Consider the following 22892-nt stretch of genomic DNA (forward strand, 5'->3'; position numbering starts at 1 on the left):
GTAGACCAGATGTGTGGCTCTCTTAGGTGCCAGAGGTTCTTTCTGTTTGTAGACTCTGTGCTTGTTGCTTAATTCATAGCACGTTTTAGCCACCGCTGACACCATGTCACTTTAAATAGTCTGGCTTTTTTAGATGCTTTATTTCTACTGCCTCTGCCTCTATAAACATGATTGTTTCCTCCTGATGAAATCAAGTGCCTCTCGGACAGGAAGTGTTCCCATTCCACTATGGGTTCATTGTGACCTCTCTTTGCAGCCTATTTTCCAAGTCATCAAAACAACTTTAAAAGATGCATTTGAAACAAGTTTCTTTTAAACTTTTCCCAAAGCACAGTTCTCTGTAAAATCCGCATGTGGGTATCCTGACAGTTGGTGACTGTGGTGGGCTGATGCACACAACCAGTTCGCCCAATAGAAAAGAATGCTGACCCCCCCCCTTCCCAAAATAGTCAAAATGTAATGTTATTAATTGGCCTTAAATCTAGCTATATATACACTCTGAAAGAGATACGGTAATACCCCTGCTGAATCATTATTGTATTTATGAGGATGAGGAACCGAACACTTGGCTTAGCTCCTTTGTGTGCCAATACAGAATTTTTATATACAAGGCCAGTAGTAATAAATACGTTATTATTTTTCAAAAAAGAAACTCTGTAATAATACAGCTGTTAGGGAAGGTGATCACAATGATGATGTTTGTGACACGGCCAATGTGTTTAGTAGCTGGAGTTTATATAGGGAAGGAGGAGTCACCTATCATCACATCATTTATCAGGCTGTTTATTGCCTTGGGTGACACATGTGCTTGTTTAGTTAGCGCTGGTGTGCAGCCTAGATTATTTCTTTGGCTCTGGCTCTAGAGCAGAAAAAGCAAAATGTCTCAATTTTCAAAATAAACATATGAAGTAACTAAGGCCCAGGTGTATATGTTTACACACACCCATACATGTATGTGTTTATTTTAAGTCCTATTTCCTTTGTTTTATTGCTCTTCTTTATCTTTCTAATGTTCATAGGTGTTTACTACAGCAATGTACAGAGAGATGCACAGTTGCTGTTTTGATTGATTAGCTCTTTTGTGAGGGTTATCTTATCCCACACTTCAACTATAAGGTAATCTGGAATCAAGGGTGGCGCTGTGGTCTAAACCACTGAGTCCCTTGGGCTTGCTGATCTGAAGGTCGGCAGTCTGAATACATGCGACGGGGTGAGCTTCTGTTGCTCTGTCCCAGCTTCTGCCAACCTAGCAGTTCAAAAGCACACCAGTGGAAGTAGATAAATAGGTACCCCTGCAGCGGGAAGGTAAATAGAGTTTCGGTGCGCTCTGGCTTCCGTCACGGTGTTCCGTTGCACCATAAGTGGTTTAGCCATGCTGGCCACATGACCTGGAAAGCTGTCTGTGGACAAACGCTGGCTCCCTCAGCTTGAAGCAAGATGAGCACCATACCCCATAGATGCCTTTGCCTGGACTTAACCGTCCAGGGGTCATTTACCTTTACCTTTTACCTTACTTTTACCTAATCTGGAATCATAGAATTGTGGAGTTGGAAGGGACCCCAAAGGACATCTAGTCCAACCCCGTACAATGCAGGAATCACAGCTAAAGAATCCCAGAGAGGAGACCATCCAACCTTGCACCCACCCACATACATGAAGGTACGTTCACCACCTTCTACTATCAAACAGCTCTTATCACCAGAAAGCTCTTCCTAATGCTTAGTCAGAATCTCGTTTCTTGTTGGTTGAATCCATTGGTTCATTGTTTTGTTTTTTTTGCTAAGGAACAGCAAAAAACAATCTTGCCCCATCTTCCATGGGAAAGCCCTTAAGATATTTTAAGATGGCTATCATTTCACCTCTCAGTCTTCTCCAGACTAAACAAACCCAACTCCCTTAACCAGGAGCAACACATTTCCCCAGAACTGTCATATGGTTTTGTATGAAGGTAATAAATGCCACTTAAGAGTGCTGCTGTTTGAGTAATGGGCAATAAGAAATCTCTTCCACATTCATTTGCATAGGAAATAAAAGGATGCTATACCGTGTCAAACTTGTCTCTTCTGGAACTTCCTTGTATAACTCTTCTATGATAGCTACCGTAAGTCTTTCTGCTAAGGCCACATCCCACACAGCATTAAACCAGAGCCATGGTCTTTCTGATTGATTTTTCCATTGCTGGGCTATCACCAGGCATGCTGCAGTCATGGGGAAAAAAACCCATTAATACTTAAAATCCTTAAGACAACTTGAGGTAACACTCAGTGTGAGGAGAGTTAATGCTGGATTAGGCTGCAGTGGTTGTTTAGTGGTAATAGAAATAGCCGTGAAAACATTGATACAAAATTTTTGTACAATAATATATTCCCACTATACATGCATATCACATCCAGGCTTCCCACAGCTTTTTCAACACAGAACTTTAGCTAGTCTTATTGGTGTCCAATAGCACTGAAAAAAATTGAATCAACTAAAAACAAATAAAATATGCTAGGTGACAGGTATAGTAATTAGCAATATATTTTGTTCCCTGACAGCAAACACATTTTCCCTGATTTACTAAACTGCAGAAAATGCTTTGATTTCCTTGATTCTGTCTTTACCGGAACATCAGTAATCATAACTTTGATTCTGTAAGGTACTAAATAGTGGCAAATCCTTACAATTCCTATGTAGCTGTCATTTTAAGGACACTCACTTGGGAGTCCCAAATGAACACAGTAGGGATTACTTTTGAGGAAATCTGCATAGGATTGGGCCTTGCATTTTGTAGGTCCCTGGCAATTTTCACAGAGCATTTGTCACCTTTCCCTGAAATATATTTTGTCTGAAAGAATATGCTAAAAGGGTGGGGAACCTTTTTGGCCCTGTGTATGTCTCCACCCAAGGGACACGGGTGGTGCTGTAGTCTAAACCACAGAGCCTAGGACTTGCCGATCAGAAGGTCGGTGGTTCGAATCCCCGCGACGGGGTGAGCTCCCATTCCTCGGTCCCTGCTCCTGCCAACCTAGCAGTTCGAAAGCACATCAAAAGTGCAAGTGGATAAATAGGTACTGCTTCAGCAGGAAGGTAAATGGCGTTTCCGTGCGCTGGTCACATGACCCAAAAGCTGTATGCCGGCTCCCTCGGCCAATAAAGCGAGATGAGCGCCGCAACCCCAGAGTCGGCCACGACTGGACCTAATGGTCAGGGGTCCCTTTACCTTTACCTATGTCCCCACCCCTTATATTCAATACCGGAACTACATATCCTCTTGAAGTGAAAAATGGCATCCAGCTACTTGTGTGTCTGCAAGGCATGACCACAAATGGTGGGTGGGGCAGATTTGGGAAGTAACTCTACCCTGGATCATCTGTTCATGGCATTAAGGGATTTTCAGTGAACAAATCTAGCTCTACCAAAAGCCAGATCTGAAGAGAGATTTTGTGTGTGTGTTTTCTAACCCAGAATCTCTGAGGTGACTTAGCAGAGAGACAGAAGCAACAGCAAAACATGTAGATTAGAAGATACTGCTGTCCTGACCCAGCAAGGGCAGAAGTTCAGACTCCCAGGACTTATACCCAGGCCTGGCCGATTCAGAGGCTGCACACTGCCTGCCAATTGCAGAGAGTGATCTTGCATAGCCCTATTTCACTCTGCGCCTGAAGATGACTCTGAGGTCTGAGAGCACAGTCCCAGGAAGTTGTCACTACGCTATATCCCAGCCTCCAGCATGCTATGGAACTCACCCCAGAGTTCCCATGTTAGCTTCAGCAGTGAAGGAGCAGCAGTTTGACAGGAAGAAATTAAGCAGGCACTGCTTTTCCTGGCATGCACATAAATTGAGGGAGAAACCTTCACCTGCTTAATTTCTGGTGTCAGGCTGCTGTTATAAAGGCATAGCTGCAGAGCCAGTAAAAAAAAGTTGGCAACCCCATATGGGATGAAAGGGGGAGGGTGAAATGCATAAGCCAAAGCCTGGGAGTGTCTGACAAAGGGTGCCTGAAATTAAACAGATCTGGGAAATTCCATCCCTTGACGTCCCGCAAAGGAAAAAAACAAAACAAAATAAAATACAAAGATCATATCATAATTAAACTGGTAAAAGGGGAGCTAAGAGCAATTCTGCTGGAGTTTGCCACTTTAGTTGGTGTTTTTGCTACATATTAGGAGCACTTTCACGTTGGTGTTGTACTGTATTGTCTTCTGGAAAAATAATACAAAATGCTGCACCAGCCAGTGTAGCGTAGTGGTTAAGAGCGGTAGTCTCGTAATCTGGTGAGCCGGGTTCGTGTCTCTGCTCCTCCACATGCAGCTGCTGGGTGACCTTGGGCTAGTCACTTCTTTGAAGTCTCTCAGCCTCACTCACCTCACAGAGTGTTTGTTGTGGGGGAGGAAGGGAAAGGAGAATGTTAGCCGCTTTGAGACCCCTTAGGGATATCAAATCCAAACTCTTCTTCTTCTTCTTCTTCTTCTTCTTCTTCTTCTTGATTCTAGATTTCTCTCTGCCACAGACTCTCTGAGCTCACTAAATCCTGTTACCTCTTCAGCTTTTGACACCCCATCCTCCCAGTCTTCTTCCTCTTCTCCCTGTGACCACTCATCTTTCTCCCACCAACAATCCCTGGGCTCTGAGCCTTCGTCCAACCAGTCCATGGCTCCATACCCTTCTGAATCCCTCTAAGGAGCCCATCGTGATGTTGATAAATCCTCCAGAGATTAGGGAAACCATATCTTTACAATTTAGAGCCCTTTCTTTGTATGGATGTCATTGTGTTTATTTAATGTATATTACTGCAAACTCAATAAAAATAGATCTGTGCTTTGAGTTATAAGGTACTGAACTGCTCCAAAATGGCATCCAGAAGACTGAATGGAGGAAGAGGTTGCAGTTCAGATCCTATATGAGATCTTACGGGGCAGTCACAATCATGAGTAACCAACTCATCACAATGAGTAACCCACAGTGTGCTAAAACACTGTCAACTAGCATTGCTGGTTGTGATGCGTTTTCAGTCTAAAAAAATTATCTGAGGATTGTATGAGTTTAAACTTGAACTCCATGCTTCATTTGCCCCCAAGAGCCACCAATAAGGCTCTTCTATCACTACATATAGTATTCTGCACTGCCCCATCCACCTCCAGTGAGAGAGCATGCCAAATACCGCAACATGCAAGTACTGCTTTATAAGCAATATTTGCTTTATTATACTGTATCTGCTTAACTTCTGGGAGAGTTACAACTGCTGGAGATGGTATAGAGCAGCCTCAGAGAGGTGAACACTGAAACATGGTATATCACTGCCATACCTTGAGAGATCCCATGATAAATGCACCCACTCCTTATATTAAAGGACCCTGTGAAAGGCACCATACTCATCACAAGACCATCTTAAGAAACAAGAGGTTCCTGGTTTCCCCATTTTCTTTTCCTTCATTAAAAAAGTGTATGCATTGGGACAACCCAATACAGAGGAGAGCTGGAATTCATTCTTGGCTTCTTCAGGGCTGAATGCTGAAGAGAGCAACTGCGAAGCATTCCCTGCTGTCAGGCCGAGTGTGCATATCGTCCAGAGCATTATTGGGGTCAGCAGAACTGCTCTCAGCATGAAAGTGGAAGCCTCCACGTGGCAGCATCTTGCATCACTGCAGGGCCTGTTTGTCCAATTGCACATTCCAGTGTACGGCTGGCTGGTGGTGGTACACATAGGACTCTGGAGTTCTAATTAGTTTTACTGTGTTTATCATCAATAATTCCATGTCAAGCCATGATGACATCTGTTTTACAAAGCCAAACTACACACACACAAAATATAGCATATATTATAACTCATTCTACATTTTGGGACCTGTCAACAGTTTTGGAGGAAGAGTTTAGCAGTTTTACATCAGGGATAACAACTAAATGTTGGCACTGACCCCCAAATAGATGCAATAGATGTTGTTGATTTTAACCAGATATTATATGTATCAGTTGGCCACAGTATTAGGAAGCGTCCTTGGCAGTTTATAGCAGCAAGACAATGACGCTAGTGGTAATCTGCCAAAAACTATATTCTAGCTCTTCTTCTTATCTGGTAAATCAGTTAATGCTTTCAGCGTTTGCCTGTGATATTCAAGTTTATACTAGTTTGGTTACGTGCAAGCTCATCTACTTCATTCCACATGTGTTCTTGATCCCCATATGAAATGTACATCTGAACCAACAACCTTTTTATTGTGCTATGGCTACCAAAGCTACTCAGGAGGACTGGCATCTTGATTCAGCATTTTCAGGCACCTGCCAGGACTCCCAACCCAGCTGGAGGGTTGACTTGCAATGGCCTAGAACCCCTTGGTCCTCCTCTATGCAGTTGCTCCCTGTCACCCGCATTCTTCAAGCAAGCAGAAAGAGGATGACAATAACTCACAGGGACCTCTGCATACCTTGTCCTTTCTGAGGGGTCCAGAGGTAAACAAATGGGCAGGGGCAACAGCAGTGAGCTGGAGGAGGGCCTACTGAGAGCATCTTGTCCAAGTGCCCCCCCCCCAAAAAGTCCTGGAACCAAGCCCTGCCACTTTGACACTGTAGAGATAAGGTGAGGACACTGTGGCCCTTCAGATGTTGTTGGTCTCCAAACTCCCATCAATTTGAGCCAGCATGACCAAGGATCAAGAGTGATGGGGGCTGTACTCCAGCAAGATCTGAGGAGCCACAAGCTCCCCATCCCTGATGCAGAGCCTGTATCTTTCCCATGGTTCTGAGGGCCCTTCTGTCCAGAGACCCCCTCAAGGGGTTTCCTTAAGAACTGAGGCAAGGAAATGCAGCCCTCCTTTCTTCCACAACATACCTAACAAGGAAATCCAGCTGCTTCTGCAAAAGAGCAATAACAACTGCTGCTCCTTTCCCTCTTGTCCTTTGCTATCACTGCAGCCTGCCTTCATCTCGCAGTGGAGCTTGGTCCCAGAAGGAGAAGTGAAGACAGGAGGGAGTGAAGCAGATACACCTACCTATGCTCCACCTCTGGGCCCAATCCCAATGGTGGGAGCAGGTGGCAAGCAGATAGTGGCAGCCTACTACCATCTGGAAGGACCACAGGTCTGTGGAAGAACACATACTTTGTATAAGAAGAGGTCCCCAGGTCCAATCCCTAGCATGTTCAGATAGGACTGGGAAAGACCCCTGCCTAGAACCTTGGAGAGAAGCTGCCAGTCAGTGATGACAATCCTGAACTAGATGGACTAATGGTCTGGCTTTGTATAAGGCAATTTTCTATGTTCCATGACGGTGCCTGGGATCAGAGGCTAAGGTCAGTCAGCAGCACTTGGTCCTCCAGTGCCAAGACCCTAGTAGTATCCACATTCTCTGGGCATGAACCAGACTTGCAATGAAGTTGTGGGACCTTTGAGGGGCACCAGGCAATGCTGCCAGCCACATCTTACATGTGCTGAAATTTCAGCAGTAGCAAGTGGTGCCCTTTCTAATTCCAGAGTTCATTCTAGGGCAAGCAATAATAGCTAGATTCAGGTAGTCCAGTCAGCAGCTGCCCCTGTCAGTATCTGCTCTCCCCACAGTCCAGGTGCTTGCCCCTTCTGATCATTGATGCCGTGTCTGTGAATGAGCATCACCCAGCTGTTTTGCCACTGGGTTCACATTCCAGCCAAGAATGATTTCTATACTGAGACTGAGGCCACATTAACACCATGCATCTAAAGCACTAAGCTACCACTTTAAACAGTCATGGTTTCTGCCAAAGAATTCTGGCATCTGACGTATGTCAAGGGTGCTGATAATTGTTAGGATACCCCCATTCCTCTCCCAAAGCTACATTTTCCAGAGTGATTTAACAACTCAATTTAACTCTCTTCACAGGGAACTCTGGCAAATGTAGCCCTTTGAAGAAACTAGGGATCTAAATATCCTACCTTCCTAAAACATTTGGACTTTAAATAAATTAAGCAGCACCATTTTTCACCATTTGACAGAACATACATACATATATAATTTTATTTATATCCCACCTTCCCACAGTTCAAACCAGGCTCAAGACTGCTTATGACATGAAAAAATACATACCTACAACATAACAAGTCATAAACAATAAATAAAACATAAAAATACACTATCAAACTCAACAATTTCCACATAAATCACAACAAGATCTATAATAAAGATGCAAAAACCAACAGCAACAGCTGCCCCACAAACAACACCCCAGCCCAATAGTCTGTTCAGCAGCCTCAGCTTTTGGAGCTGGAGTCAGGCAGGGCCCCACCCTCCCAGGCCATGCGGCGAAAGGCCTGCAAGGCAGAGATCAGGTCTTCCAGGAATCACAGACAATATATGGTCTCACAGCCAACACAAGTCATGAAGTAAACTAGTGGAGACCAGCAAACACAACAAAGGTATCTGTGGTGGAGGCAAGGTTGTGGTGAATAAAGGTGAAACGACTGCTCAACAAAGTGACCCTGCATCATTCACTAGAGCAGGGAGGAGGAACCTGTGGCGCCAGATGTTGTTGCACTCCAATTCCCAACACTGATTAGCCAGCATGGCCAAGGTCAGTTGTATGGAAGTTGTAGTCCAGCAAGCTTCCCACCCCTGTACTACAGACTGCCCAGCCCCTTTTCTCCAGGATCTGTTTTCTAGTGTAATGGCTTTGGATGGGACATTGAAGCTCCTTGGCACCCATTTGATTCACCCACCTTGAAGTGCTGCTTTCCAGTCTGATGCCAAGCAAACTCACTCATTCCGCTCTTTTGAACTCAACATTACTAGGCAGCTCAAGGCTCACATAAATGAGTTTTCATTGCTTAAGAATGGTTGTTGTAAGAAGAGAAGTTTAGGAATGCAAAGAACATTGTATCAGAGACTACCAGATGTGAAATACTGCCGCCCCCATCCAAGCAGCATGTTTTCAAAACCTTAGATGTGATCTTGTGAGGGTATCTCCTGATTACCTTAATTCTAACTGCTGCGTTTTTCAGTCTCAGACTCATGCATTTTGAGAACACATGGTTGTCAGCACCAAGGATTAGTATGTTGAAAGGAAACTTAGACCATGTCTTGAAATCATTCTGTTTCTCAGCCAGAATTCAATTTCCCCCTCCATTGTCTGTTTCTCTCTTGGAATTACCTCAAGCCACTTGTTTTGCATTATCCTGCATGATGTGCAATGTAAATAAAGAGCTTGTTTGTGACTACCAGAGAATTCCAAGATTCAGCCTTATCTTTCATTCCAGACGTTTATCCTTAGATGACTTTTCTCCTTTCCTCTCTGCACTTCAGCATGTGAGGAAGGATAGGGCAAAGACCGTCTTTACACTGACACAGCATTTAATCCTTATACACACTATCCCATTTAGGGTGAACTGTTTAACAACAGTGTGGTACAGTGGGAAAAAGAGGTAATTTTATTCTAGGCTGTATCAACATCATTTGTTGTTGTTGTTTAGTTGTTTAGTCGTGTCCGACTCTTCGTGACCCCATGGACTAGAGCATGCCAGGCACTCCTGTCTTCCACTGCCTCCCGCAGTTTGGTCAAACTCATTTTAGTAGCTTTGAGAAAACTGTCCAACCATCTCATTCTCTGTCATCCCCTTATCCTTGTGCCCTCAATCTTTCCCAACACCAGGGTCTTTTCCAGGGAGTCTTCTCTTCTCATGAGGTGGCCAAAGTACTGGAGCCTCAGCTTCACGATCTGTCCTTCCAGTGAGCACACAGGACTGATTTCCTTAAGAATGGATAGGTTTGATCTTCTTGCAGTCCATGGCACTCTCAAGAGTCTCCTCCAGCACCATAATTCAAAAACATCAATTCTTCGGCAATCAGCCTTCTTTATGGTCCAGCTCTCACTTCCATACATCCCTACTGGGAAAACCATAGCTTTAACTATACAGACCTTTGTCAGCAAGGTGATGTCTCTACTTTTTTTAAGATGCTGTCTAGGTTTGTCATTGCTTTTCTCCCAAGAAGCAGATGTCTTTTAATTTCGTGACTACTGTCACCATCTGCAGTGATCATGGAACCCAAGAAAGTAAAATTTATCACTGCCTCCATTTCTTCCCCTTCTATTTGCCAGGAGGTGATGGGACCAGTGTTCATCATCTTAGTTTTTTTTATGTTGAGCTTCAGACCATATTTTGTGCTCTCCTCTTTCACCCTCATTAAAAGGTTCTTTAATTCCTCCTCACTTTCTGCCAACAAGGTTGTGTCATCTGCATATCTGAGGTTGTTGATATTTCTTCCGGCAATCTTGATTCCGGCTTGGGATTCATCCAGTCCAGCCTTTTGCATGATGAATTCTGCATATAAGTTAAATAAGCAGGGAGACAATATACAGCCTTGTCGTACTCCTTTCCCAATTTTGAACCAATCAGTTGTTCCATATCCAGTTCTAACTGTAGCTTCTTGTCCCACATAGAGATTTCTCAGGAGACAGATGAGGTGATCAGGCACTCCCATTTCTTTAAGAACATCAACATCACAGTGCCCTGATAAAGGGAAGTAATAGTACCGCTCTATTCTGCCTTGATCATGTCTAGTTCTGAGCATCACAATTTAAGAAGGATATTGACAACCTGGAATGTGTGAAAAGGAGGATAACCAAGATGATAAAGGGTGTTATGTGGAACAATTGAGGGAACTAGGTATGCTTAGCCTAGAAAAGAGGAGACTGAAAGTAGATATGATAACCATATTCAAATATCTAAAGCACTTTCCCATGGAAGATGCAGCAAGATTGTTTTCTCCTGCTCCACAGGCTAGGACCTGAAACATTGAATTCAAATTACAGTGGTGCCCTGCAAGACGAATGCCTCGCAAGACGGAAAACCCGCTAGACGAAAGGGTTTTCCGTCTTGGAGGTGCTTCGCAAAACGAATTTCCCTATGGGCTTGCGTCTTGCGAGTTCCTGCGGGGTTTTTCCCCTCCCCCCCTTTTTCTAAGCCGCTAAGCCGCTTATCTGCTTATCCGCTAAGCCGCTAAAAGCCGCTAAGCCGCTAATAGCGCTAATCCGCTAAGCTGTCAATGGGCTTGCTTCGCAAGACGAAAAAACCGCTAGACGAAGAGAATCGCGGAACGGATTCTTTTCGTCTTGCGAGGCACCACTGTACCAGAAAGGAGACAGTGGAACAAGCTCCCACAAGAGGTGGTGGTGGACTCTCCTTCCTTCGAGTTTATGAAGCAGAGGTTGGAAAGCCTTCTGTCCTGTATGATCTAGTTGAGATTCCTGCATTACAGGGGGTTAGATGACTCTCAAGGTCCCTTGCAACTCTACGATGATTCTATGATCTAAAGTTTAAGTAGGGGATCTATTTTCTTGCAGTTAATTATTTTCGTTTTGGCCTTTAATTCCGTGGTTTAGTCTTTACAATATCTCAGAATTTTACTATTAATTAAGTTGGGGAATGACTGAGGACACAATCTTAACCCCACTTACCTGTGAGTAGGCGCCACTGAATTCAACAGAACTTACATACAGTATTCTGAGGAGACATGTTTAGGATTGCACTATAAGTTGTTTCCATGTACTGTTTTATAGTACTCTCTCTGACCTCTGCAGTTCTTCTTATCATTATAATTTGTCTAGTTAACTTAACAAGTTCATCTCACATGATTGTTTTGTTCTTACTTTTTTGACATATTGATGTGTAGATTTTCTTATTCCCCATAAAAATTAAAATGGCAATTAACGTATGTCTGGGTGGATCCCTCAGTGACAATAAAGCTTAAAATAAAAAGAATGTGAAATGCAAACTTCAAAACAACTGAAATGAAAGAGACTTCAGTTTACAGATTGTTTATGGTGCCCTTTAAATATTATTTTCTGTTGTACAAAGACTGCTTACAATGGGGGAGCTGGGGGGTGGGGTAGGAAAGGCTGACATCACTGTCAGCCTCAGCAAGTCACAGTGGCTGGTGGGATTGTCCGCCAAAAAAATTCAAATTCAAATGGGCCTATCATGGCCCTCGAGTGGGGGTTGTGCTCTGGCAACAGACCTGGTGGAGCCAGTCCTCACTCAGGTCCACTGCCATAGCATAAAAGCCAGCTGCACTGCAAGTATGTGGCACAGTTGGAATCAGATGTCCCACCTTCCCACTCTGTATATTGTCGGCTCTGCCAAGAGGTACGTAGGCAGTGCATGTGTATGGCCAGGCTGTGGAATTTATCGGTCTAATTTATCAGTTTGGGATGGAGGGGTGTGCCTTGCACACAACAACTTTAACAACTTTTATTGGGGAAAGGGTATTGAGTTGGAACCTTAGTATAAGCTGTGGGTGCCCCACCCCCTGATCCAGAATCAAATTCAGGGTACCTGGTAAAGGGGTCCAAGGGTAGGGTTCTGTCCAAAAGCCCATACAGGGGCTAATGGGCCATATAACACCCCCAAATGGCAACCTGGTGAAATTGCCCCATTTGATTTGCATCTTTAACTCCACGATCGGTACTGAGGTAGTTATCAGCCAGTGACCAGGTTGGCTGATTCAGGATATAAACTGAATGCCTATGCCAAAGCCGACTTACATATCAATATTGTTGTGACTATTTCGATCCCAAACCAGTGTCATGTCATTTCTTGCTGCTTCTACATCTCCAATCACCTCCTGGATGACCCCCAGCCTGCTGCACATGGGAATCAATCACATGGCTCTTTCTCACAGAATGAGCACTCCATTGAAAGGGGAAAGGGGGAATTCCTTTTGTATTCCAATTTTGTAGGAAAGACACAAACAACCAGCCCCCAGCGGAATCTTGGGGTCACAAAGGAAGATCTTGCAGCCATGTGTGAGCAGCTCATGTATAAGCAGTTTCCACGAGGCCAGGAGAAAGTGAATCATAAGTAGAAAAGAAGTCAGTCAATAATGTCTGGCAAAACAGGAGGCTCCTTTCATCTCAAGTTAAATGACTGTATATGTTAAGCACCGTTTTGTTTTGTTTAATATTTGTGTGCCACTTTTCAAGTAACAAAGCTTAGTTCAAAGTTGTTCACAACAGTAACAGGTCATCCACATTTTATAAATATCAAACACATATTACATTCAATATAATTTAATTGATGGCTCACCAGACAAATTGACGTACACCTGTCAAGCGTGGTAGCCCAGAAGGGGGCTCAATAAATTAATCTGTTTCTGCAGTCTGCCTGGAATGATAAGAAGGAAGGAACAAGAAGGAAGAGCTGTCAAGCACACAATATATAGCTTGTGGGTTGCATGATGTGGCTTACTGAGTTGCAAGTTTTACAGGTCTAATGTAAAAATAGCAGAGTTGTTTAGCCAGGTAGCAATATTCTTCTACCCACAGACACAAAAATCAGCTGGAACTGGGTTATTTGGAGCAAAATGGCTAGCTAGAGGAGAAATACCTAAGCATACACACACTCTCTTATTCTTTGTCTCTGACTTGCAGTTGATCAAGACTGCTGAGTTTTTTTTAAAAATGGGGGAAACAAACAGGCAACTGGTGCTTGAGCTTGTCCCTTGGGGTAAGTTCTATTGAAGAAGAAGCTTATCCTTATCTCTCTCTCTCTCTCTCTCACACACACACACACTCCCTAAACATATGTCAGGATAGCCTACAATTTTTTGCTCTGGCATCTAATTTTCTAGGTGCAGCAATGGTACTCAATCATGTGAGTTCTCCTCTGCAGTTTGGAGTGGCACAGCCAAGACACTGGTTTATTACCTCAATAAGAAATAGGACTGGTCACTGCTAACCTTGGTTGGACTAGGACCAGTATGCTTCAAATATAGTCCTCCTTCCTTGCTCTGAGGTCAGATTAAGAATGGAATGCTGCAACACTACATATGGGCATTCAACAGATACTTCACTTTTTCCATGACCCACTGCAGGTCAAAGGAGAACGGAATATGGAAAAGCAGTATCCTTTGAGGCATTTGAGAAAAGTCACATAATCATTCCTCTGCTTGGTCTTAGGCTTTTGGCGCAATCTTATAAAATTAATTCAGACAATCCAGTGTTTATTCTCTTGAAGTTAGGATGGCAGTGTTTCCCTACCGAAGGGAAAGAAACATTCCTCAGCCTCCACATCATACTTTGTAGTTATAGTGAATGGTTTCTACGATAGGACATTTTGTAGGTGAAGATGGAATACATCACAGCGAAATTTTCCAAGGTAAAACTTTTAGAGCCAATCATATTCCAGTCGCTTAATGTTGAAATGTATGGGATTGAATTAAATGAATTAAAAAATGAAATTGGATTCTGAACTTTACCTAAGGGTCGCTTTGGGATGGTTGCTAGACAGAAAATAATATCTTGGCTTTCTGGCAGCCCAGCTGTGAGGGAGAGTGCACTATTCATCAGAATGCAATTTGTCCAAGAAAGTACGTTCCAAGTCCTAATCAATTAAGATGAAGTCTTACTGGACAATGTTCAGGCAGACTACTCAAGAAAACTAAACCCACAAGTCTCGGTGGAAAAGACACAAGATAAGCTTAGCTTACACTGGAATGTTTGCATCTATAACGCAAACAGCTTGCGTGACACAGGATAGCATGTTTAAGCTACAGAAGGAATGCCCCTCCTTCCTCAGAGAGAAGCACTCAAAAGCAAACGCACAGCAGCTAGTTTGCTACCTGAAACAAAATTTTGTTAAGATCTCTGGATATGCTGGTTTCTATAAGGATTGCTCTACACACACACACGTTCCTTAAAACAGATAAAACCACTGATATTTTTCACTAGGTTGCTCAAAAGGAAAAGGCATATATGAATGCCAGAAAGTTAACTGCAAGGATTACTTCCTTATTTTCTATTTTCTATTTTCTATTTTCTTATTTCCTATTTTATTGCCCTGATGCTAGTGTTCAGTTAAAGCTAGCCAGCATGTTAAGTTGCAGCAGGACTATGTCTAGGCTTGAGGCTGTCCTGGACAAAATGCCCTCACTGAGACCCCTCCCCACCCCCCAGATAGATCTTGGCCCAGGAGTGACACAGCTGGACTTGCTGGCACTGCCGTTTTGATTTAATTTCAGAGTGTGGAAGATGTACACATAAGCCACAAACAATATTAAATGAAAAATCAAAGCACAATATATGTGTGGGTATTAGGATACAATGGTTACATGGAAAAATCAACTTTGTTAAAACATCTAGTTTTAATCCTTGCTATTATGTGCATGGATTGGTATGTAAGATTAAAATTAGAACAATTAATTAACTACAATTAACTACAATTTCTGAACCCTAAACAGGCCTGCCTAAGCTCCACTAGCCTCTAACTACACTCCTAGCTGTCCTAACCTTATAGCATATTAAAGAGAAGAACACTAGCTGCCAGTTCCAGAGTGGAATTTCAGGGAACAGGCTCCTGTGGTGTTAGATGCTCATTTACTTCCCCCCTTAGCATAAAACACTTTGGTGTCCTGGATATAAGATCCACTGAGGAACATCTAAGTAGAAAATTAGTTCAAGGAAACACTAAACAAAAATGTTCCAAAATAAAATAGTGCAGCCTGAACCCCTCCCAGGAATATATAAAATGTAATGAGGAAGAAGAAAAGAAATCTGAAAAAATTAAATCTTTTCAAAGCTTTCCATATCATGAACATCAGGGAAAATCTAGCTCTCTGTAAAAATCACAAGATTTTTTTTTGCTAAGGTAGAAATAAAATTTCCTGAAACAAGTTTAAAAAAAACCTGTACAAAATGTATGTGGAAAACTCAACACAGTAAAGCCTGTCTCAAGGCAAAGTTTTGACAAGCATCAAGAATGCAATCCAAAAGGAACATTTTCTTCTTACTGTGTGCATTCCAGAGAAAAGATATAGTACAGCACACAAAAAAGACGGGGGAGGAGCTGTTTGTGTGAAATAGAGATGATGCTAATATGGAGCCTAGAGAAGAATGGTCTGAGACCTCTCTCAGCTCCCCAACATCCCAGAAAGTTTTTCCTGCTTGCTAATTGGTTCCCTTCATTTCTCATTTGTTTACAACCAAAATTTGGTTCTCTGTTGGTAAATGACTGGTCACAAGGCCGAAAGTTCATCATGCTACTTCTGTTTACTGTCCCCAAAACAGCTTCCCTTTGTCTTAGGGATGTGCTCCTGGGGCTGGAGCTGCCATGATGGCATCCAGAGGCAACAGTGCGCCTGCGGGTACATAACAAAAAGTCACAGGTCACATCCACACCATACATAAAAGCACTTTCATGCCATTTAGACAGCCCCCAAATATCCTGGGAACTGTGGTTTGTTCCCTCCATGCTTAACAAACTACAGTTAAGCTATGCCTGTTAAAGCGGGAAATGTTGAAGAAAGGGTAGCAAAATGTCACAGCTAAGAAGCTCAAATTGTGTACAGTGGTACCTCGGGTTAAGTACTTAATTCGTTCCGGAGGTCCGTACGTAACCTGAAACTGTTCTTAACCTGAAGCACCACTTTAGCTGATGGGGCCTCCTGCTGCTGCCATGCCGCTGGAGCACGATTTCTGTTCTCATCCTGAAGAAATGTTCTTAACCCAAGGTAATATTTCTGGGTTAGCGGAGTCTGTAATCTGAAGCGTATGTAACCTGAAGCGTATGTAGCCCGAGGTACCACTGTATATGGCTGACACCCTTCTTTGGAAATTAAACCAATATCCAGACTTAACTTTCAAAAACCTTACTTGCATAAACTTATAGATGAATTAAATCATAATATTTACAGTCACATTCTTATCCAAGCATGGGTTTACAGTCTCTTCTTCTAACTGCCAAACAACTGCATTTTCCTCTCTTTCCAGAGCTCAGGACTCAGCTTTCTATATCTCAATTAGGCCATGCCTTGCAACTCCCCTGAGAGATTTCCACTTTTACCTTCTGCTGCAGCTTTGCTCTCTTTCTTTCAAAGCAGAGAAGAAGCACTCCAACGATCTATCCAATTTAACAACATTCACAAGTGGATTCTAAAACACAGTCATTTTGCTCCACATAAAAGTCTCTCCTTTACTAGACACCTTCCATGTGACCAACATTAGCCAATCACATGAGAACTACCAGAGAACTCTCTAGAATTCGATTACCCCAACTGATCACATTTAAACACATGGTAATAATGCACGCAAGCATTTACCATGTCAGTGAATTAAATTACTATACTTAACAGTATAAGACTGCTTTTAATGTATGGTGCGGATGTGAACTCAGTGAATATCCCCTCAAAAATCCACAATCCAAAAGAAAATGTTTGCTCCTCCTGCTCAGCTCGTTTGCAGTGGCCTGGCCTGTTTTACAGGCCTCCATGGCAGATGGAACTTTCTCACAATTCTGAATGTGCCCATTGGCCCAAAAAGTTTGGCAGCGCTTTACCTAGGGCAGGTGTGGTTGCTGGAGCTGGTAGGAGTTGTAATTCAGCAACATCTGGAGGACCAAAGGTTTCCCACACCTGTCCTGGGGTCTTACCAGTGTATACTCTGGGCCCAGAGCGGCAAATCCATACCTTCTTCAGAATATGGCCCACTGTGGCAATTTAGCAAAGGCCTAGTCACCATAGCCACCAATCTATGGCAATTTAGCAAAGGCCTAGTCACCATAGCCACCAATCTGTCTTTCCCCTCATTTCAGAACCCGGGGGTCCAGACTAAGATCAATCTGGGCTCTATGATTCTATGATTTAATTTATGGGCTGATTGTCAGCAGATAGCATTTTTAATTGTTTGCCTTTGTATTTGTTTTTGTATCATAGTAACTGCTTTGGGTTCCCATTGGGGGGAAGTGGGGGACAAATAAACATTTATGAGTCGAATTAACAAAAAAAAATGTTGATAATGTATAAATAAATATCAAACAAGCAGCCAGAGACAATAAAGCCACTTAATAGACAGACCCACAGCAAGGCTGATTTACTAGGAAGACCTCAGACAGAGTGTCCAAAATATAAAAGGATATATTTTATCAACCTCAGATATCAGCTTTTCATGGAACAAGGCTGCAGCATGTTGACAAACACAGCATGTTCAACAAACCACAGCAGAGGGGCACAATATTTAATTCAGTCAGCAAGCCTCCTATGGAAATGTGAATCATGCTGTCCCCATAGTACATTCTGTTCATTCTGTCACAATAAACACAAGTGTTTGTTTGCCGAACCCATTAGCACTAAACTATAAACTTAACAAGAAAGTTCCAGAGTCAAGCTGTGTTTTCAGTTTGTAATAGTGCCCGCCATTCCAGGATTCTTTTCTTTTTCTTTTCCTTTTTCCAAATTTACTCCAAATTTTTCCTATTAAATCATAATATTTTCCAGTCTTTTGCAATTCTGCAGCATCAAATAACAGCAGGGAGTAAATCATGGGGCAAGTATGGACAGACTTATAATTTCACATTTGTGTCATTTAAAGTTTTGGAACAGCAATGACAAAGCCCGCCCCCTCAGCATCATTTCTATTATGTTCTATTGTCATGCAATGTACTGCAACTCCTCGGCTCAACTTGGTTTTATAAGGCCAGAGAGGGCAGTACAATGCAGAATTTATTTGTTTACATTGGAAAGCTCTTGTTGCCTGTCATTTAATGACCTCTATTTATGATGTATTTATAGCACTGAATAGGTTTTTTGAAAAGTCTCCATCATTTTTGGAGGATGTCACAGTCCGTGATGTCTTTACTCACACAGAACAATACTTTTTTTTCTGCAGGGGTTCCATTTGTAAACCTCACAAATTTTGGATAATCTGTCCAAGCACTGCTTCCCAGCATCAAAGCAATTACTGGAGCCTGGGGAAATCAATCCAAGCTCACATCTACATTTGTAGATTTCTACAAGTCCAAATCAGCACTGGTGTGTGTCTAGGTTGAGCCAATGTGCGTAATGAAACATTGATCGCTTTTTTATTTAAAGGAATGTCACCATTGGGAGGAGTTGGGTTTTGCACCTGCATCAAGTAGTACTTCCACAGCACCTGCATTTAAAGATGCAGACACAGCCTAAGAATGTAACTAATCTACTTTTAATAAAATTCCCTTCCAGTTTTCGGCACCAGTGGCAAATAACAAAATTGGAACCTCCTTTTCTCTTTCACAATTTCCTTTACTCTATAGTTGTAGCCAAACTTGGTAAAATATGTTCAATTCCATCTCTTGCCTTCTAAGGGTGTCCTCGTCAGCAATCTTGTAGTAGATTGCATCCTTGCTACAGTCCTTGTTTTCAGACAAATGTTGTTTGGGTTCAGCACATAAAGAGTTGTCTCTCACTTTATCAGCATTTCTGTCCCCGAGGATTCCAGGAACTGAGTCAGCTCTCTGATATCATGTACTTTTGTCTTTTTGTCCAGTGCACTCTCATTTACAAGGAAAGTGAGGTGGTTCAGGATTCTGCTGATTTCAAGTTCCAAGAAATCTCATGAGCCAGAAGCGCTATAGTCAAGACCACAAAAGTTGGGAGATCTGTTTCATTAAATTATAACTCCCATCATTGAAAAGTTTTGATGTGAAAATGACACCGGTGCTCCAACAGTGTTGCAGATAGGCTCTCCTTGTATACACAGTTTGGTGCAAATTGATACACATGGTAGACTCTGATGATGTGGTGTTCCACATGTCGAGAATGTGAATCACTCCTGCTTTCCTGGGTGTCATGCCCTGATTGTAGGCTTCACAGAAGCCTCTGGCTGACCATCCGTCACAACAAAATGCTAGACTTATTTGACCTTTGGTCAGCTCTTATCTTCTTATCACTTTGCTTTCAGATGAAAGACTATGTGCTAAGAGACATGACCAGGGTACAGCTTTAAAAGGGTGGGGGGAGCTGGAATTGCTACATTTTGGTCGACAAAAGCAGGTTTGCCCTTTTAAGATACTATTGCTTTTCTGGGGGAGATATTGCTGTGAATCTCCTTCTTGCACATACTCCATTCCCCGATTCTCTTAAACTGGCCAATGACTACATAGTTCTTCTTTGACAGCCATATTCCCAATGTCTCAGCAACAAGGAACTTGGCACATTTCCTCCTTGAAATGAAATGTATACGAGGTAGTAGGGGTGTGCACCCAACCACAAGATCCAGTTAGTACCTTGGTTTGGAGCTTTGGAAAACATCCTGCCTTGGTCCAAAGCACTTTGAAGCCTGGCTGATTTGGTCAGGATCCATCCAAGGGTGTGTACACACCACAGATTTAAAGTGGTTGATCATCCCCACCATGTCCTGCTCATCTAAGTTGCAGGCTGCACCCTTCACATGCAGGAGAAGTCCCTCACTCACGGAGGGCTTGAGACCCATCAACTACCCTCACCTGTTTAGCCAGCCAGTCAAAGCTGGTTCCCAGGGTGAGGCCACTGTCACATACTGACAGCTTCTAGGAGCCACAGATGAAATCTGAGTGCAGGGTGGGGACCAAAGGTGGACAAACTATCCCAGAAGAGGCATGACGTATCTCCCACCAGAGATACTCCTCCTTCCCTAACACCCTGTACATCCTGCTGTGAGCATATATGAACATTATTCATCATAATAGGTAAGAACTTGCTTAACTCAGTAAAGAAGTGTAGGAAATATTTGCCAGCTCAAAGTGAGCTGGACCATCTGTCTGAGAATGTATTGTTGTGGGAGGCTGCTGCCATTTATTCCCCACTTAGCCATTATCCTACAACCCCTAGCTGTGTTTTCTAGCAGAATCTCAGATACTGCAGACCCATGGAATATATATAAGTGCACAGAGAAGTAGAAAGAAGCTGGACAGACTCTCTCTTTTTAAAAATGCACTTCTAGATAAGGTGAACAGATGTTGCCCAGCCTGCTAAGACAACCTGAGAAATATGTGGCTAGCTCTAGCAGATAGATTTCTGTTGGTTTCCCAATGCCATGTTAAGAAATAAATTTCAATTTCAAACTAAATCGCTTAAAAGTGCCTCATGGAGAAAACTCAAAACCTGTTCATTCTCCGCCTGCCCGCCTGCCTGCGCGCCCCACCCCCCACCCGCAACCATACAAGTCACATTTTCGTCACCTCCTTGACATGCCAAGATAGGGCAGTGATTCAATTTTGGTAATTGCATCTGCCATTTTGTGAAATAACTGGGTGGGCAATGTCTGTTGGTTGGTGTAAATAGCTTAGCTAACAATTCAGTTAATTAGAGCTTAGCTGGACCTTTGCTTTGTGAATGCTAAACCTTTTCCAGTTATCTTTAAGGGTGTGTGTGCATGTTTAATTTCAACTATGAGATTATCCTGCTGTGAATAAAATCTGTTTTATTAATACTTACATACTTACTGTGATTTACATGTGAGCAGCTGCTCTTCATTAATTGTCTTGGACCCCTCAGCCTAAAGTCCTTGATTCTTGTGATGTAATGGCATAAAAAGTTGGCTTCTACCTACCCTTCCACCCACAAGGTCTAAATATGGAGCAGGGCAAATCTCTGCAGATTCCAGAGACAGGCTATGCTTAAGACGTGCTCCAGACCTGAGTCCCGCATGATTGCACCAAACAGCAAAAAACATGGGCTTTTTTATTAATAAGGATAACAAATATGAGCCATATGCACATGCTGGCTTTTTAAGTACTTGATGTTGGCTATCACTTTATGGCACCAGGAGGAAGCCAAGGCAAATAAAATTGTTTTGAGTAAATATTACATTTCTAGAGCATGAATAAGTTTTTCTCTTACAGCCAGTGTGTTGCTAAGGGGAATAAGAACTCAGAACCGAAAGGGGCAAGCAATAGCTAAATCATCTCTCTGTCTTGCAGATAGTCTGCATCCCAAACTGTTTGTTTGGACTCATCCGTGGGTGTGCTAACAGAGTTCATTCTTGAGCAGAATCACAGGGGAAATGAAATAAACATAGCAGCTACAGGTCAGATAGCCTATGTCCTGTGCTTCTCTGAGGGAAGCAGATAGCTTTGCATAAAATAGATCTAAGCTTTGTCCTCAACCTGAAACAACCGCAGAACTTAATGTCAATTTGCATACACACACCTCAGCAAAACTATCACAACATATTGTGATCAATTGCCTTCAGCATATTTCAACCCAGTTAACTGTGAATCTAATGGTGGGTGAACTCCTACACCTGTATGCACACAAACATGCATATTTGATAAACCTTAGGAGAATCTTCCTTTGTATGCTTTGTTGAATGGTCTCTTTAAATGTGAAGGTTCATTATTGTTCCACAAGATGTGTAAGTCTTTAAGGGCCAGAGCAAATAACGAGACCCAGTTTTACAGCTGTGCAACAGTATAGCAGGTGCTGCTAAGTTGTGTTAATTAAGCTGTGTCAGCAATTGGGTATAGTATATAAAGAGAAGCACCTAGCTCTCTCAGTACACTGGGGGTTGGGTTGGTGGATGGGTCATGCTTATTGATATGTTTAGTGTAAAAGGAGTTTTTGTTTTTGTTATTAAAACCTTGTTGAAGTTATTTTTGAGTTCCTTGTAATGCATGGTCTCCCCAGCAAGCTTTCTGCAGTGCAACTAAACTGCAAATAGCCAACATGCTTTGGTCAGGTTGATAATTTGACAGAAGCCCTTATGTATGGGTGTTGGCCTTTCCATTTACCCCTTCTTCCTTCCCCAAATTTATTAATTATTTTTATGTTATTTCTTTATTTAATTTCTGTATCACCCTTCATCTGAAGATCACAGGGCAGTTTACAATCTAAAAACACAAACATACATAGATTTAAAAACAAACCAATACCAGCCCCCCACAGTTTAAAAGACCATAGATAGTTTAAATAGCCAAAGGAATGGATGAAGTAGAATGTTTTTACCTGGCATCTAAAGATATGTAACCAAGGGGAGAGCATTCTACAAGCAGGGAGCCAATGCAGAAAAGGTCTGTTCTCACGTTGCTGCCCTCCAGACCTCTCACAGAGAAGGCACACAAAGAAGGTCCTCAGATGATGATTGCAGGGTCTGGGTTGCTTCCTATGGGGAGAGGCAGTACTTGAGGTATTGTGGTCCTAAGCTTTAAGCCTTTATAGATCAAAA

General features: G+C 42.6%; 1 long non-coding RNA gene across 1 annotated transcript in view; it reads right to left on the reverse strand.

Annotated features, from left to right (window-relative positions):
- Window positions 1-16915, reverse strand: part of LOC310838642 — a 61852-nt gene extending 44937 nt beyond the window's left edge. Inside the window, exons 1-2 of the long non-coding RNA XR_014561096.1 lie at window positions 16780-16915; window positions 13027-13104 (exon numbers count right to left, since the gene is read on the reverse strand). This is a non-coding gene — a long non-coding RNA (uncharacterized lncRNA). The remainder of the gene's footprint in view (window positions 1-13026; window positions 13105-16779) is intronic.
- Between the last annotated feature and the right edge of the window lie 5977 nt (window positions 16916-22892).

The sequence above is a fragment of the Podarcis gaigeae genome, assembly GCF_964106915.1.
Source record: "Podarcis gaigeae genome assembly, chromosome: 1".
Classification (NCBI taxonomy): domain Eukaryota; kingdom Metazoa; phylum Chordata; class Lepidosauria; order Squamata; family Lacertidae; genus Podarcis; species Podarcis gaigeae.